The 10,866-nt window shown below is 50.3% G+C and overlaps 1 long non-coding RNA gene across 9 annotated transcripts in view; it reads right to left on the bottom strand.

Annotated features, from left to right (window-relative positions):
* The window catches only part of LOC106729421, a 126,645-nt gene extending 115,786 nt beyond the window's left edge, over positions 1-10,859 (bottom strand). For all 9 annotated transcript variants that reach the window (XR_004314215.1, XR_004314214.1, XR_004314213.1 and 6 more), the window contains exons 1-2: positions 10,658-10,859; positions 10,061-10,213 (exon numbers count right to left, since the gene is read on the bottom strand). This is a non-coding gene — a long non-coding RNA (uncharacterized LOC106729421). The remainder of the gene's footprint in view (positions 1-10,060; positions 10,214-10,657) is intronic.
* Positions 10,860-10,866: the final 7 nt, after the last annotated feature.

A 10,866-nucleotide genomic window follows, 5' to 3' on the forward strand; every position in this document is an offset into this window, starting at 1 on the left:
GCTCTGCCCGATGCCACAGAGAGTACCATTTCTGTGGCCTTGGTTCAGCCATGGTCGCCATAATCACTTTCGTGACACGCCAGCCACTGGGTACGACTCTTCACGTGCATTGTCTAGTTTCCCATGAGCACGGCCCTGGGTTCTACAGGTGAGGAAGGTGCAGCTCCAAGTGACTCCTCTCCTGGACCCAGGACCCAGGACCCAGGACCCAGGACCCAAGCCCGGTGTGATCAGACTCCACGGTGTGAAGACTTTCGCTCTAGCTCCCTGGATGGTCCTCTTTGCCATCCACTGCCCTTCACAAAAATGAACGAGGAAAAAAGCAGGAACTAGTATTTTGGGGGAGTCTCCACTTGCACCAGACCTTTAACCCATGCATCTTATTTTACTCTGAAAACAGCCCTGTGAAGTAGGGATTATCACCCCCAGCTTAGAGGAGAGGATTTGGGGGCTCAAGTTGCTGACTGACTTGCCCAAGCCCACAGTCAGAGCAGGATCCAGACTCAGGTCACTGTGACCTCCGAGCCCACGTCCTTCCTGCCACACTCACTGCTCCCATTGCACTAGGACATCTGGTCCTCCTGGGAGAGCCAAGGGCCACCTCTCCTGGACAACGGGCATAGCTGACAGGGCTGGTCACTGTCAGAGAGAAGAAAGGGAAGAGAAAAGGTCTGATACCAGAATGACTTGGGGGCAGAAACCACAGGGGAGACAGGCAGGAAAACAAGAAGGCAGGTCCCTGCCACACAGGAACAGGGAATCTGTGGACAGACGACTTGCTTCTATGACCATCCCTGTCCTTTCCATCAGAATTAGGAGTGCCTAGCCCTCTGGTCCTGGATGTTTTCAAACTTCAGGATCCAGTTTAAGCCCCACGTTGTCTACTAAGCCTTCCTCCAGCCCACACTGACCCCCACCTCTGCTAGCATTTCGTGTCTGTGCCTCTCAGTCTGGCTTTCCATTATGTACAGACTGTGTGGTCTGTCTCCAGTGTCCTGAGATAGAAAGTCCCCATCAGATAGGAGGTTCCCGCTGAGATAGGAAGTTATTAAGAGAGAGGACACTGTCCAATTCATTCCTTTTTTTATTCCTTACAGAACCCAGAAGACTGGCATAAACAAATGTATGTTCAAATAAACACATGTGGTATTAAACCATTCCCATTTTACAGAGAAACACAGAGGAACTCCCGTAAATTAAGTCAACAGCTACAAGTTATCTGATTTTCTTCTAACGTTAAATCTCCTAATTGCTACTACAAGCCAAATCAAAGCGAAATAAATGTGGATTGGTTTTAAAAGGAGGAGAATGAAGAGAGGGGAAAGGGGTTGGGAAGAGGAGGTGGGAGGAAAGAGAGAAAGATGAGGGGGAGATGGGGGAGGAGGAGGAGATGAGGGGGAGGAGGGGGGAGGGGGGAGGAGGGGAAGGAGGGGGGGAGGAGGGGAAGGAGGGGAGGGGGGAGGAGGGGAAGGAGGGGAGGGGGAGGAGGAGATGAGGAGGAGGAAGGGAGGGGGAGATGAGGGGAGGAGGGAGAGGAGATGAGGGGCACAGGGAGAAGATGAGGGGGAGGAGGGGGAGGAGGGAGGAGGAGATTGAGGGGGAGGAGAGGGGGATGGGGAGATGAGGGGGAGGAGGAAGAGGAGATGAAGCGGGGGAGGAGGAGGAAGATATGACGGAGGTTGGAGGGGGGAGGAGGACGAGGGGGAGAAGGAGGGGATATGGTGCATGAGGAGACGGGGGAGTGTGATGAGGGGGGAGAGGAGACGAGGGGGAGGAGGAGGGGTGGGGAGATGAGGGGGGGAGGAAGAGGAGATGAAGGGGGGAGGAGGGAGGAGATGCGGGGGAGGGGGAGATGATGAGGGGGGAGGGGGAGGAGGGGGAGGAGGAGGGTTTTGCTCTGGAATGGGACACAACTTCAAACTGAAATGGGTACAAAGTCAGAGTGGAGACAGAAATGGTACTCTTTTCTCGAGCATGAATTCTATGGTGCCTAATCTAAAGGGATTTTTCTCCTATGCAAACCTCCCTTTCTGTGCCTGCTTCACCAAGATGTCGGTATAACTGACTTCATCGACTGCGGAAACCTAACACGCTGTAGAATGAACTACACTCGGGTCTCTGTTAGGTTAATCTCGACAGAAATCTGACGACAAGGTCAAACCTTGAAGCAAAACAAAACAGACACTCGGGAACTTGCAGCCCGGCCACGCCTCACGTGGCACGGCGTGGGCAGGCGCCGTGAAGTGCTCCAAGCAGGCGGCAGGCGGGTGGGAGCACCGGACTTCCAGCTGACAGTTACCATCCCGGGGACCCCCTGTGCCCAGCACAGAGCCTGACATGGGAGATGCTCCACAGATGTGTCACCTGTTCCCATCTCTGAGTTTACAGTCAGTGAGGATCAGATTTAACCACTGTCATTAGCATCAGGGTTCCTCAGCCAGTCTCAACACTGGCCAGATTTTAGACATCCTCCATGACACGGTTTTCATATTCATCCATTTTGGCAGCATTATTAGCAACGAACCTCACAGCTGACACTGGCAGGCGTGCTGGGTGTTTCTATGTGACTGGGACCTCACCTTCACGCTTGGACCATTACATCAGGTTTGACCAAACCGCACCTGTAACACATGCTGTACGTCCTGCTCTTATGTTTCCTCTCACTTACTGTGATGAAAATGACATGTTTGTAGGTTTATTTGTCTTGTGTGTGTGTTCGCGCCTTAAAAATACTGATGTCCATGAGGAGCAGAATCACTTCTATCTTGTTCACTGTACAGCTCCCACATGTACAGTATAAAACCTGGCACTAATACAACATATGGCACATGGTCAATACTTGACAGACACTGAATGAGTGAATGAATGAATGAATGAATGGGGCTGGATTAAATGCCTCTTAGCTTCTTAGCTCCTTTGGACAGGAATAACCTCAGGCTCCGTATGACCAGAGGGCCCTCGGCTGCCTGACCCCAGGTAGACAGCACTTTGTGAACTGGCTGGGCATGCCAACACTGTGCTGGGATCCCAGATCTGACCTCCAGGGTGGCCACAGGTCCTCTGTTTGCAAGGCTGAGACGGAGGAGCGGGGAGGCTTGGTCACGGGGGCGATCTCAGGCTGGGGGCTTGGAGGACAGGCCCACCATGGAGCTTACTTGACCACTGCCTCAATCAGAACCCAGCTTGGGAAGGGCGAGTCTGACCCCAGCATGAAGGCCCGCACCCCCGGTAGCCAGCACCAGCATGTGCACCACACAGGGCCATCAGCAAGAGAGCCTGGTAGCACAGGACAGTATATCCACCTCCCCCCTCCACCCAGGTGCGACACTGAGGTGGGGGAGACGTGCATCCCTGAGCAAGTGGGCCACACATAACAGCAGGGGGATACTAATATTCTGAAAGGTAACCTCTCTCTTTAACAAAGAGTCACAGCAGGTGCAGAGCCAAGAGGGGGCCAGAGCAGGCCTCTGGGGAGACACTGGTGAATGCACCCCACCCCAGCACGTGTTCTGGACTCTGGGCCCAGCACCAATCTTCTGGGCAGCCTTCCTTTAAAACGACCTCTTCCAGGGCCTCCCAGGACCCGTCTGCTACCCATGTGCTGCTGCTCTATAAGCCACTGGCCCCCTAGCCAGTCCTGTTTCCAACCCCAAGCCCTTGAACTGCTGCTGCCCGCCCAAGTCGCTCTTCCCTCGCGCCTGAGCGTGGCCAGCTCCTTCCTATTACATAGGTCTCCGCTCAGACGCTGCCCCCAAGAGAGGCCTTCCCTGACCGCGCACTGATCTGGACCCACAGTGATTGTGATTTTGATCTTGACTTTGCTTGTTTGTTTCCTGCTGGCTTGTCAGCTTCCAGAACTGAGAGCAGGCCACCTTTTAGTCACTCTTTAAGTATTTGTATGGCTGAATGAGTGAGTGACTGAGGGAAAGCACGTGCTCAGTTAAACAGCGAGGACCACCCAGGCTTCCCAGGGTCCTTTCGATGCCAGGCCTGTCCAGTGATGAGGCTCATCCCAAGACCCATGGACAGTGAGGCGGAAGCTCTTGAGAAGAGTCTTCCGAGGCCGGAAGAGGCTCAGGGTCCAGGGAAGGCCTGGTTAGGTTCTTATTTTTATTGGGGACTGACTACACAGCAAGCAGATGTGCAGGCCTTTGTTTAATTCACAGCCTCCCTCTGAGTGGTCACCATGGTGATTCCCATGTCAGAGATAAGGCGACACACGTGGGGACGTTAAGCAGCTCGTTCAGGGTCTCTTGGCTCTGAAATCATGGACCTCGCTCAGCCTGGCCCGGTGTTCATCCCCTCTCTCTCCTGCTTCCCTGCACATCTCCACGTCAGTCTGCCAGTCCACACCCGGGAGGGACGAGGCAGGAGAAAGAACTCCCTGAAAGAAGCCAGTCCTTCACCCAACAAGCATCTGCCAGGCCCTTGCTCTGTGTGGGTCCAGAGGCCAAAGGCTGGGGACTCAGAGCCACAAGGCTGAGCCCCACCCTCCTACGACTCAGGGACACTCATGTCACAGTGAGTCAACCATCACAGTGGTCTTCAAGAAGGCTTTTTTCTTGATTAAGGGTAATTAAAATTCCTCCAGTTTTGGAGGATTTCTTAGAATTCCTTTGCAGGGGGTGGGGAAGCAGTGACGTCCAGTGGCTCTGTGGCCTGAGTACTAGTGTGTGAATTCAGAGGAGACACTCGAGGGGGTGGGGGCAGGGAGGGGGGAGGCCTTGGCCAGACAGCACATTGGCTAGGTGGGCTGGCCTCCTAGGCCTTGCCCCGGCTTGGAGCCATTTCCTCCCGAAATTCCGACTTTCCAGCTCTCCAGCGCTGAGCTCTGCGCCCTGGCGGAGGACCAGAGGGCGCTGGCGGGGGAAAGATGCCCTGCTCAATATTTGGTAGCAGGTCTTGGAGTACAGGCACCAGAACCTCTCCTGAGACACTGGAATTTTTAAATTTGAAGCCCAAAGTTTGCTCACACACACTCTCTCTCTCTCCCTCTCTTGGCTTTCATTCATTCATTCATTCCTGGCAAACTGCACATTCTCTCCTTCTCCCACCGCAAAGTCCATTGTCATTCTGGTGGCATCTCAGCCCACTGCAGGCATAGCAGAGCCTCCCTCTTCCAGATTTCTCTGTCGAATCGCTGGCAAGGACAAAGCAGTTAGGAGCAAGATTCGGTAACTAGCTTTTTAATTTCATGGCCGGAGGTTGTCAGGACAGTGCAGAGAAAATTGCCAACGATTCGGAGCGCGGCCCATGAATCTGGGGCAGAGCAGGAGAGAACAAGGGAGCCTTCAGCTGGGGTGGGGGGGTTGGCAGCTGCCTGGATGAGAAAGTTCTCTTCCTCCAAATTTCTTTGATTCAGATCCTGTGCTAATTTAAAAAGATCGATTCAGCAATTTCCCACCCTTTCTTACTAAAGTATTTTAGAAGACTGAGAAAGAAAAGGAGAAGGGGTACTCCGGAGAGCCTTCTCTCGGGGGGTAAGGCTCGGCTGATCACGGGTCACTGTGAAGTGGGGGTGGTTAATTCCCGGAGGTGTTGTCATCCTCCCAAATCCTTTCTGCATATGTGGATGACAGCACAGGCCCAGCTCCAGACTCAGGCTCACTGTCAGGATGAGAAGATCTGCACTGCAACCCCAAGTTCAGCCACAGGGTTGCTGTGTGGCTGTGGGTTGGTGGCTCTTCCTCTCTGAACTACGAAATGGAGAGGACCAAATAAGCCTAATTTCCTTTCCCGCCTGTGTGCTTCACGGCCTTTACCAAGCCCATCAGGAACCTTTTCATTACCTCAAGCTGGAGATCTTTGCCCTCTCAAGTAGAACCTCAGATGGGTCTGAACCGTGAGGACTGGCCTGTGACCTCCCAGGAGGGAAGCGATAGAATGGCGGCAGCGGGAAGGATGGCTTCCATTGAATCTGACACACCAACCAAGACTCCCCAGCCGGACAGATTCAGGCAAGTTCACGCGTAAGAATAACGTGGCAAACTTGCACTGGGGCTTTGTCCTGTGGTTCCCCGAACTCTCTCCAATACATTTTCTTTCAAATGCATTCCTCACAGCCACCTGATAAGTGAGGTCCTATCATCTGCCCCATTTTACAGATAGGCAAAGTGAGGTTCATGTCAAAAGTTTGACGGAGTCTGAACCAGAGCCCCTGGCCAGCACCCTCTGGCTTGCTCTGGACTAAGATAGACAAAGGTTGCTCCCAGAGCAGCAGCTCATGCAGGGGAGAGAAGTCAGGTCCATCTCGCCAGTCCCTTCCCTCCAGCTCCTGACTCCCATGCAGCCCCACACTGCCCTCTGGTTGGCTGTATCCATCCAAGGCTCCTAGTCGCAAGCAAAATAAATGAACTCTGGGTGATTTAAACTGAGAGTGACTTTATCAAAAGTAAAATGAGTAGCTCACAGATTAGACAGGAAGGCTGGAGAGCCAGGCTTAGAGAGTTGGCAAGAAAAAGGAGGTCACACAGCCAGAATCACAGCCCAGACTCCTGTGATGGAACCAGCCCGGCAATGTCACCACTGCAGCTGCTACAAACACAGGGCCCATGGTGAGGCAGCTGTACCACCGTCTCCTCTGGACCTGGCCATGTGCCTGGCCCTGAGCCGCAAGAGGGGCTGGCAAAGCAGGTATCCGCATTTTCACCTTCTGTAGGAAGGCTCTGCCCCACAACAAGTCTCAGAGGGTGGAGGATACCCCCAAAAGAGGAAGAGCATTGAGATGCCAGGCAGCAAATTAGATGGTAGGTGTGCACTGTCAGTCAGGTTAGGCTAGGCAATGCTGTGATAACCAAAAATCCTAAATCTGAATACCTTTCAAACACCAAAGATTTATTTCCTGTTCACACAGCATGTGCATCAAGGGTCAGCTGGGGGCTCTGCTCCAGGTCATCCAGAACCTGAAAGGAGATCTACCATCACTGCCCACTGTCACCGTGTCAGAAGGAAAGAGAGGTCTGGGACAGCCTAGTCCAGAAGTGACATCACTTCTATGCTCATTGGCTCATTGGCTGGAACCAGTCACATGGCCCCGCCATGGGGCCCGCAAGTATAATCCTGCCTTGGACCTAGAAGGCAGAGAGCTGGGACTATCCGGTGAAGAGCACTAACAATGCCCACAGTCTACTCCATGGGGCCTGCCAACCAGAGCCCGCCTCGGGAGGGAACAGAAGAAAAAGGCACTGAAATGGAGGCAGGAGATCTGAGTTTCATTCGAAGTTGAGCCACTGGGCCCTGTACATCCCCTTAGCACCACTAAGGGATGGAGGAAGTCCCCACTTTGGAGTGTGGTCACAGAAGGTAGTCCACTCAAACGGCACATGGCAGCAGCAAATGCTCAGAGCACAGCCCACCAACGAAGCACTGGAGGGGCTGGGAGCAACCAGGGCCAGGAGCTGAGCCCAGCTTGCTAAGCACGGGCAGACAGGCAGCCTCGTCCTTGCTCATAGGCCACTGCATGTCTCCCCAGAAAGACGGGCACTCCTCAGTAGCCCTAGGATCCCTGTGGAAATAAACCCTCAACTTGCAACTGGCTAAGGGGCAGCAGGAGCTGGGCTATCTGGTGCGTCCACCGGCCTCTTGGGCCCATACTCTGTTTCAGCTGTAGAAAGGTGACAGGCCACACTGAGTCCCAGGAAAACACTGGCACGATGAGTGAGGGTTTGCTTGCACCTGAGATGCAGTCATTACACAAATGATGGGTTTGGTGGAGGAATGTGGTGAGGGTTATATTAGTTAGCATGGGCTAGATTATGCTGCAGTAACAAACAACTCCAGAATCTCAGTGCCTTAAAACAACCAAGGTTTATTTCTCACACCTGCTGTTCCATTAGGGGCCACCTAGGGCCCCTACTCCATGTCCCCTCACTCTGGGGACCTAGAATGACAGATCAGCCACTGTCTCAAATCATGTTGGTTATCATGGCAGATGATGCAACCCAGAGATTAACTTCTAACCTTGGGGTCTGCTCCCAGCCCCAGGCTCCTAGTCCGGTTCGGTCATACATTATGGACCGCTCACTATGTTACACCTGACCTTCTGTATACAGAGTCAACATATTGACTATATTCTGCCATTTGGTGGAAGGCAGTATCAAAAATCTTAAACGGCCTGATCCTATAGTTAGAAGAAGAAATTTCCCATTTATTCACTCACTATTTTTTTCATCCATCCCTCTGTTACATATTTACTGAGAGCCTGTTTGTACCAGGCCCTGTTCTAGGTGCTGAGGACACAATGATGAATCAAACAGACAATCCCTTGCTTCATGAGATTTAAAACTTAGTGAGGGAGACAGAGGTTAACCAAATAACTTTCCAACCCAAATGTAAATTTGCAACTGTAACATGTTATTAACATTTACTGAAGACTCGAAATTATGCTAAATGGACTGCTAAAATGGAGCTTAATCCTTTTCAAGGTCCTGAGGCTGAGAGGTGATGCAACTTTCCCAAAGTCACACCACCCCAAACTGATGGAGGTAGGATTCCAATCCAGTACCATCTGATGCAAAGAGCCCACACACTTGGCTGCTTTTTCAGATCTCCCTTGGTAAACTCTGGATCTCACTTCTTCCAGCTTCTGCCCTTTCTTTCTTGAGATTTAGTTTGGCCTTGTGGAGGTTCCATCCTCTCATACAGTCTTTGACATAAAATATTCTAGCACCTAATATACACAACTCACTGGGCTCATTCGAATTCACTGAGAGCCAACTATTATTTTTCTCCTAAAGGATATCTGAAAATGAGATTACTACCTGGGCCAAAATTAAAATATGCTGTGTAGCAATTGCTAAAGGTTCTGGATTATTATTAATATGTCAATGGTGCTCCCTGGTGACAATTATTGTATATTACACTTTCCTTGACTTTGGGGAGGAGTGTATTTGGGAAATACTGGAAGCCTCCTATTGCAAATTTTGATGAATAATAAGCCTCCTTCTGGTCTTGATCACCCTCACTCCTCATGACCCTCACCCCATCACACCCCATTTATATCAATTCCAGAGGCAAGGTCACAGGTATAGGGTGCAGCCTCTTTTCACATCTCAGAGTTCTAGCAACCAGGACACAAGGTTCCCGTAAGATTACCAAAGAGTTAAACACCATTTGCTGCCAATTTCGGGGATAACTTACGCATTTAGTCATGATGGATTAATCCATCATCTCCTCTTGTCTCTTTCAAAAGTAGTGGCTACAGATGACACCCTCCCCTCACCCCCTCCACACACAGACACATTCTCTCTCTCTCTCTGACCTTATTCCATGACTACAGGAAATAGACAAACATAATCCACTTTGCACTAGGTATTGTGCTTTGGGCTGGGGACACAGCCATGGACAGCAAGCTGTGGCCCCAGCTCTAAAGCTTAAACTGTAGCAGGGGAAACAGGTGGCCAATTAGCCTATAAATTATTCACTTTCAACTACAGTACCACTACAAGAAAGAGGCTCTGAGAGTCTGTGTCAGTGAGAAAGGCCAGTTTAGGTCAGAGGGTCAGAAAAGTCTTCCCTGAGGAAAGAGAGTATGGTGTGCTGTGCCAAAATGGTGAAGAGGCTGGTCAAAGTGATCAGGGAGCCAGGAGGAGAACGAATGGGGGGCCCAGGCAGCCTGAACTGGGCCTCTCGTGGGGCTAAAGGTGAGTGATAAGAGTGTGGAAAATTAGGTAATCTCCAGGATGGTTAAGTATTAAGAGAGAATGTTGGTTATTAACTTAAACTTCGAGGAAGACTGATCTTGAGTTAAAGGATGAGTATAAACTAACACCTGGATATTCATTTGGAGGGTTAAATTCTCTTGAACAGGAAAAGTGGAAATCATCCCAGATCTCTGTCTACTATGCCTCTTCCCAGGAGCAAAGGATATTGCAGAATTTATTATTTACATCCCCTCCACTGCTTATGTAAGGTGAGGAAATAACGATAGCAGAACTTCTGGGGTTGTGGGCAGGAGTTAAGTCAATTATGACCAAAACTCTGAAAGGAAGAGAGGACAGTGGTAGCAGTTCCAATGGTGAACTGTCACTAAAAAAAAAAAAAATCAGAAAAAATGGCTTACCTGGCAAAAGATGCCAGCTAGCTCTCAGGATGTAGTACACCTTAGATTAAACATCACCAAGATTTAGATTCAGGAAACCTGAGTTCAAATCCTCGTCTTCCACCTCTAGCTACATGATCAGGTAGCAAACTCTCTGTATCTCCATTTCCGCCTCTGTAAAATAGCAATAATATCTGCTTTTTAGATCGTGAGGTAGTGTGTGTGAAGTACTTAGCATCATGCCTGGAATATTCCAATTACTCAGTATTAGTTTTTATTATTATTATTATTATTATTATTATTATTATTATTATTATTATTATTATTATTATTATTATTATTATTATTATTATTTAATATTTGGAAGGAAATACACAAAACAGAGAACCAGCACATTTTTCCATTATTTTTCAGTTTTCTAAAATAAGTATGCATTTCTATTAACATCAGAAAGGGGGAAACTCCACATGTTTTTGAATAAAAGAAATTCGCCTAGTCCACTGCTTCCCACATTTCCCGTGGCACATTGTTCCAGAAGGGCACAGGAGTACATGTTAAAACCACAGCGTCCTAAGCTCCGACCCAGAAATACTAACTCAGAATCTCTAAGTGACAAACCTGTTAATCTATCGATTCTTATTCGGGCACTTCTGCGACGTGCTGCTTTGGAGCGAGGGGGCAGTAACGGGGCGAGGAACGCCAGCCCAGGCTGCCGCTATCATGAGGGCCTAAGCCTACGAGTCCCATGCTGCCCCGCAAACTGGAGACTAGAGTCCGGAGCCTGCTGGGAGTTGTAGTTTCTGTCGGCCAGACCTCTGCCTATAAGA

Source organism: Camelus ferus, chromosome 22 (genome assembly GCF_009834535.1).
Source record: "Camelus ferus isolate YT-003-E chromosome 22, BCGSAC_Cfer_1.0, whole genome shotgun sequence".
NCBI lineage: Eukaryota > Metazoa > Chordata > Mammalia > Artiodactyla > Camelidae > Camelus > Camelus ferus.